General features: G+C 36.4%; 2 pseudogenes; both read left to right on the top strand.

The window, feature by feature from the left end:
* The first annotated feature begins 601 nt into the window (after positions 1 to 601).
* On the top strand, positions 602 to 6,311 carry LOC127669314 (zinc finger protein 439-like; annotated as a pseudogene).
* Positions 6,312 to 6,320: 9 nt separating this feature from the next.
* LOC127669313 (frataxin, mitochondrial-like) lies at positions 6,321 to 7,394 on the top strand (annotated as a pseudogene).
* The last annotated feature ends 364 nt before the right edge of the window (positions 7,395 to 7,758 follow it).

Raw genomic sequence — 7,758 nt, 5'->3', positions numbered from 1 at the left:
AAGCTCCTGCATAGGAGGATTTCTTTGAGCTTTTGTCTCTCTTTTGTGTCTTTCTTTAGGGACCTCATAGAAACTTTTCTAGGGGGCAAGGGAGATGGATCAGCAGTTAAGAGCACTGACTGCTCTTCCAAAGGTTCTGATTTCAAATCCCAGCAACCACATGGTGGCTCACAGCCATCTGTAATGAAATCTTATGCCCTCTTCTGGTGTGTCTGAACATAGCTATAGTGTACCTACATATAATAAATAAATAAATCTTTAAAAGAAAAAAAACTTTTCTAGGAGACTTTTTACATTTCTTATTGGGAATGGGATTGGGGTAGCTGTATCCTCAACCCATTTCCTGTTTTTTGGAGGGGTTTGTGTGTGTGTGTGTGTGTCTACTGTGTTGTGACTCTATCCCTTAATCACATCAGATACACTAAAAGCAATTGATATTAAGTGCTAAAGCTATTTTGTTGTCCTGATGTTTCTACATTTTTAGTTTTGTTGTTTTTGTTTTTGAAGATGAAGTCTCTGTGTGTAGCCATGCTTGTCCTCTAAGTAAGTTTGTATATGAGAAAGCCAGTAACTTACAGATTCTCCTGACTCTGTCTCCAGAATGCTGGGATTAGATGTGAGTGCCAAGTCCTGCATGGGCTTCAAAGGACAGTGGGGCATGGTGTCCAACCCTGTAGCCAAGCCAACAGAACTTGGGACTCTTATGAGTTTGACAGTTGCTATTTGTAAGGTTTGTTTGTAATGTGTTTGTTTGTGTGTGTGTGGTGTGTGTGTGTGTGTGTGTGTGTGTGTGTGTAATTTGCATTATGTTCCTCCTTCAGGGTATTCTCTCCCTGTTAAGGATTTCATCTTCATGATAATTAGGTATAGCTGGAGTCCAGGAGTTGAGATTGTGTCAATGTTATTCACCAAAAATGTTAATTATTGTGAATTTCAGGACAGCCCTTAAGGCTAGGGGAAAGAACTCTGAAATTATGAGTTCAAAAATATATAATTTCTCAACTGTGTAAAATAAAAGGATGCAATATGAATTGACTAAGAACTTAACAGATATAGTAGAACAAAGGCAGCTTTGCTATGAACCAGCATGTCAGAAAATAAGAGAAGAGAGAATAAGATTTAGGGTGTGGTAATTTCAGAACGCAATCCCATCCAAATAAACTTATTTTTGTATTTATGAGATTGGCAGAACTCTGAATTCATTTGCAATGCTAAGAAAAAAGAATGTACTTGTTCTCTTTTTCTAAAAATCTGGACGCTGTGGTCAGGGGTTGCTGATTCATTGAATAATCAAAGGGGAACCTGGGGTGGACAATTGTATTGAAATGTAAATAAAAGACAAGGCTTTGGTTTGCAAGAGCTGAGCAGTCTGGTGATCTTCAGAAAGCTGTCTTTAGCCAGACATGGGCTGTCAGTTTGCATCTATGTTTTGGTTTCAGTTTCTTTTTTTCTGCTGCTCCCAATACCCTTTCCCCAAAATTACTCTCTAAGCCAAGGCTGGTTCTTAGCTTGTTGGCCAACATGCCTGGCTTTTTTTCCCCTTATATTACTGGCTCATGGGCCTATAGTGTACGATTTTTCACATGTTAAGCATGTGTTGCTGTGCTGACCTTCATCTACATCTTGGATTTTGAAATTTGACAGAAAGCCTATTCTGTTCTCAGGCTGGCACATAATCATGTCATAAATACTACCTGAGCCTTCTGTCTCATTGGACTGTTGTGTGTTCCATTCATCTTGTCTGTTGTGTTTGTTAAGAAATATTTTAATGAATAAGAGTATTTTGCCTGTATTCATGAATATCATGAATATGTGTGCCTGATTGGCTCTCAAAATAGTCATAGAACATGACTGCTGAATCCCTGAAGTTGGGATAATGGATAGTTTTGAGCCCACATGTAAGTACTGGCAGTTGAGCTCAATTATTAGCAAACCAGTAAGACCTCTTCTCTACTGAGCCATCTCTCCTGATCTATGTTGCTTATTTAGGATTAACATTTACATTGGTAATATTTTCATATGTGCACTTGTAATTGTTTAAACATGCATTTCCTTTTAGTAAGATATTATTAATGTCATAATATAAAATGGGTCAGTTCAAGTTTCTGGAAGATGAATAGCAAACTAGAGTGAATGTATAATTCTCAGGAACAACCTTTAACTTTTTTTCTATCTTTTTAATTCATTTGATTGAGTTTGGCAGGGGAATTAGGGTCTTACTATATTCTTCTGGTTGTCCTGGAACTCATTGCATCCACCAGGCTGGTATCTAACTCAGTGAGATAACATCTGCCTCTACCTCCCGGATTCTGGGATTAAAGGCATGAGTCAATACACCCAAATTGCCTATCATTTTTCCCTAGGTAGTAATTGTTCATATCATACCATTTCTCTATGTGCTTAATATTGTTCTTTCTCTCTCTCTCTCTCTCGGCATTTCTTTCTTTCTATTCCAGTGGCACAGAAATGACAGGAGTGAACCTTATTATTCAGTTTCCTTCTGAAATAACTTTATTATTACATTAGTACTTCCATGTCAAAAAAATCAGTGAGGAAGACCCAGAATTATACAAATATATTGACAGTGAGGCATACATTTAAAGTGATCTTGGCATGATGCTTTGTATTGTATACCTATATGGGATATTTTAGAATGCAGTGACCTATGACGATGTGTGTGTGAACTTCACTCCAGAAGAATGGACTTTACTAGATCCTTCACAGAAGAGTCTCTACAGAGATGTGATGCTGGAGACCTACAGCAATCTCACTGCTATAGGTAAGACAGTGAATTTCCTTTCACCTTTTAAAATAAAAGGACAATTGTTTCATTGGTATTGATGCTGTTCTGTGATTTTAATCAAGAATGACAAATAATGAGGTAAATGAATCAAGTATGGTTCTAAGGTTCATGGGAGACACTAACTTAAATTTTGCCCAATTTCCAATAATCTGTTATAAATTTTCTGTTACTATATTTTTAGGCTACATTTGGGAAGATGACAATATCAAAGACTATTTTCAAAGTTCTAGAAGACATGGAAGGTAATTTTCATGTGCAAGTTGGTTTGAATATGCCTTTGAAGCAACATTAGTTGCTTAGTTCAAAGGAACATTAGTTCCTTTGAATTTTGAAGAACAGCAACAATGTAAAAAAGCACTGCTCTAAGCATATCAATGATTATTAAATTCTCACAAAAACATGTACCTCAATTTGAGGTATCTGATTTGTATTTCCAGTGCATTGTTGTAAGAAGGATATAATCAATGCCTTAATCAATACTAGCATTTGTGTCATAGCCCCGTTAGATTATGCTATAGAAATGGTAATCAGTTTAATCCCATACCAATTTGATATTGCAAAAATGTATACACATTGAATAGTTGATAAGTATATGTGGAAAGCCTTCTTTTTTTAAATTTTTTTTTTAACTTTTTTGAGACAGGGTTTCTCTGTGTAGTCCTGGCTGTCCTGAAACTTACTCTGTAGACCAGGCTGGCCTTGAACTCAGAAATCCACCTGCCTCTGCCTCCCAAGTGCTGGGGTTAAGGGCATGTGCCAGTACCACCCAGCTGTGGAAAGCCTTCTAATAGGTAAATAGCCCATAGTAAAGCTGGTGCTACTTATATACTTGTAGTGACATTGCTAACTTTAAGTGAGAAGGGGATAGTTTATGAGAGTCAAGAATGTTGTTTTGGAGAAATCTTAATCCCTTACCTCATATCTATGAGGTAGACAGTGTCAACCTTTGTTAAATGCAATGTGGAACCCTTTCATTTTTTAATTTTTTATTCTTTTAATATTTATATGTAACAATTAATGCAAGTCATTTGAGTATAGGGATATTGAAAGAAGCAGTGTACTCCTCTCTCTCTTAGTACAATTAGAAGCTATGTAGTAGTCCCTACATTGAGTAGAGTTTCTTAATGTGATACAAGTTTACAGTTATTTGGTTTTCCAATATCATAGGGTTCCTCCACAAACTCACATTGCAGAAAATCCCTACAGTACCAGGAATGTGGAAATTCTTCTGTTTGTCCATGTTCACATTGTAAATGCAGTATACAAATGTAGTATATCTGTACTAAAGGGAAATTTATGAATGCAATTAGTGTGGCAAAGCTCTGAGCTTTTATAATTCTACTCAGTAGTTGAAAATTTCATCTAGTTAATGGATGCTATGAATGTGAGCTATGTAAAAAATACTCTTAGCAACACAGGTATATTCAAAGGTACAAAAAATATAGGGGAATACCATGAATGTAAAGAAAATGATAAGTTCTCAAGACCTGATTTCTCTTTACCATTAGACAAAATTGTAAAATTCATTCATACAAATAGAAATACCCATCAGTGTAATGAATGCAGTAAACCTTTTACATGTGACAATTGTCTTTGCAGGCATGAAAGAAGTCACAGTAAAGAGAAACCCTATACATGTAATCAATGTGGTAAAGTATTTGCATATCACAGTAGTATCCAAATACATAATAGAACACTTACTATAAAGAAACCGTATGAATGTAATCAGTGTCAATTCCAAGTACATAAAAGAACACATACTGGAGAGAAACCCCCTGAATGTAATCCATGTGATAAAGCCTTTCTACGTTCTGGTCATCTCCAAATACATAAAAGAACACACACTGGAGAAAAACTTTATGAATGTAAACTATGTAGTAAAACCTTTGCAAGTCATGCAAGTCTCCGAAGACATAATAGAACACACACTGGAGAGAAACCCTATGAATGTAAGCAATGTGGTAAAGTCTTTGCACGTCCTGATATTCTACAAACACATAAAAGAACACATAATGGAGAGAAATGTGGGTGTAAAGAATGTGATAAAGTCTTTGTAATTAAGAGCAGTCTCCTAGAACATAAAAGAACACATACTGGTAAGAAACTCTATGAATGTAGCCAATGTGGTACAGCCTTTGCATGTTTCAAGAATCTCCAAATACATAAAAGAACACACACTGGAGAAAAACTTTATGAATGTAAACTATGTAGTAAAACCTTTACAAATCATACAAGTCTCCAAAGACATAATAGAACACACACTGGAGAGAAACCCTATGAATGTAAGCAATGTGGTAAAGTCTTTGCACGTCCTGATATTCTACAAACACATAAAAGAACACATAATGGAGAGAAATGTGGGTGTAAAGAATGTGATAAAGTCTTTGTAATTAAGAGCAGTCTCCTAGAACATAAAAGAACACATACTGGTAGGAAACTCTATGAATGTAGCCAATGTGGTACAGCCTTTGCATGTTTCAAGAATCTCCAAATACATAAAAGAACACATACTGGAGAGAATCCCTATGTATGTTATCAATGTGGTAAAACCTTTCCATATCACAGTCGTCTCCAAATACATAAAAAAACACATACTGGAGAAAAACCTTATGAATGTAAGGTATGTAGTAAAAGCTTTGCAAGGCCTGATGTTCTCCAAAGACATAATAGAACACACACTGGTGAGAAACCCTATGAATGTAAGCAATGTGGTAAAGTCTTTGCACGTCATGATATTCTACAAATACATAAAAGAACACATAGTGGAAAGTAACCCTATGGATATAAGCAATGCGAATAGACTTTGTAAGTCAGAACCATTTTCTAGAACATAAAAGAGCACATAGTAGAGAAACCCTATGGATGTAATCATGTGGTAAAGACTTTCTAAGTCAGAGTTGTCTCCTGGAATATTCAAAAATTCATACCGGAGAGAAAACCTATGAATGTAATGAATGTGGGAAAACCTTTGCATGCCATTATCATCTTTGGATACATGAAAGAATTCTTACTAGAAATAAACCCTATGAGTGTATTTAATATGATGAAACTTTTTCACATTTATAATACACTCTTAATCACTATGAAAATTTCATACTGGAGGGAAATTGTATGAATAAAAGTAATGTTGTAGGGCCTTTGTGTTAATCGAATCCACTGGGATTCAACTCTACTCAGATACTAGGTCAACGGAAATGAGAAGAATTCATTTTAATCAATCTATTGCTGACTAATTAGGGTCATGGATCTCACTCAGGAGAAGAACTGAAACACAAATGCTTCCCCCCCCCCAAAAAAAAAAAAACAGAATCTTACAAATGTTTTAAGCATGAAAATCGGAAATACCTATGCCAAGTTATATCTACATTTTTCTACCAATCTCGATTCAGGAATAGGGGCTTCCCTTATATAGCTGATCTATGTCAACTGATGCAGATTATAGATATTACAGTCTGTGCAATCATATCCATTAGTTTTTGTGTATTTTGGAACCATCATTATGTTTTGAGAAACAAAGATGTATAACATAAGCTGTGGTTTTGAAGAGTCATATGTTTCGCTGAACAGAAGGTTACAAAGAGCCATTATGATTCTGGAACAAAAGATAAAAAGTGGAAGGTGATCTGCTTTTGAAAAATACCCATTTCCCCTAGAACCTGGGAAGAGGAACTTAGTTTTACCCTATGATGAAATGGAGCCTGATAACAAAAAGGCAATACTTAGGACAAGTTTCTTTTGCTTCTTTCTAATGTTTGCATATTACATTCATCTGCAATGACATAAAAGGATACATATTGGAGTAAAACTTTACAAACATAATCAATTGCATGAACCATTTTCACATACTTTTACCTACTATTACATAAAAGAAAACACACCGGAGTGAAACTTATGAAAGTAAGCAATGTGGTAAAGCATTTTCACAACACAGTCATCATCTCCTAATATATACAAGACTTCACACAGAGCTGCTGTTGAGCAGGAGCAACATAGGAGTGCTGCAGGCTTGCTGCCATGATGGAGTACTGGGCTCTCCCTGCCTCAAGGAGAAGCAAACAGACTGCAGCCAGTGGTCACAACTAAAGCAAATGGCACAATCCACCAGGCCCATTTGAACCTCCACTACCTGAATTAGATACTGAATACCAAAAAGAGGAGTGTCTGAGTGATGCATTTGAGGAACTTCAGAACTTTGGACAACCCAATCTCTCTAGAAGAGACACCTTTTGAAAGGCTTGGAGAACACATGCTGGATCCCCTGACAGAGTTCTTTGATGTCCTTAGAGATAAGCCCTATCTTGGAGGATTATTATGTCTCCTTTGGGGGTGTTGTTTTCACCATTAATCTGGTTGAGGATCTAGAGACCTTCATGATCAAGAAGCAGACCCCCAAACAAGCAAATATGGCTATTTTCTCTCACTAGTGACCCCAAGTGCTAGGACTGTACAGAGAAGACTGGGTGTACTCCCATGAAAGTGTATCTATGTATAAGCTGCTGGCTAAGGAGCTCACTGAAGCTTAGACATGAAATTGGACTTGTCTTCATTGGCCTATTCTGGAAAAGGCACTGGACTACCTGCCAGATTCTAACACATTAAAATATATCAGGTGAACACTGAGGCTCCTTTTGTAGCTGATTTTCCTGTTTCCCATGCCTTCTACTGATGACAATTACACTGTGTGTGACAGTGCAGTAAAAAAATGTGTGTTACCTTCCTGTTACTGCTCTCCCAAAAAATACACACTGGAGAGGAACCATAGGGATGTAACCAATGTGTTAAATACTGTGTATTTCATTGTGGTGTCTAAATACATAAAATAACACATAGTGGTTACAAATTCTACAAATGTAATCAATGTGATAAAGCCTTTTCACAACACAGGTATTATGAATACATAGCAGAACACATACTGAAGATGTGTGACTACTGAGAAGCAATGTGGGAAAGCCCTC

The sequence above is a fragment of the Apodemus sylvaticus genome, chromosome 19 (genome assembly GCF_947179515.1).
Source record: "Apodemus sylvaticus chromosome 19, mApoSyl1.1, whole genome shotgun sequence".
NCBI classification, from domain to species: domain Eukaryota; kingdom Metazoa; phylum Chordata; class Mammalia; order Rodentia; family Muridae; genus Apodemus; species Apodemus sylvaticus.
This window is presented reverse-complemented; position numbering and strand designations above follow the sequence as displayed.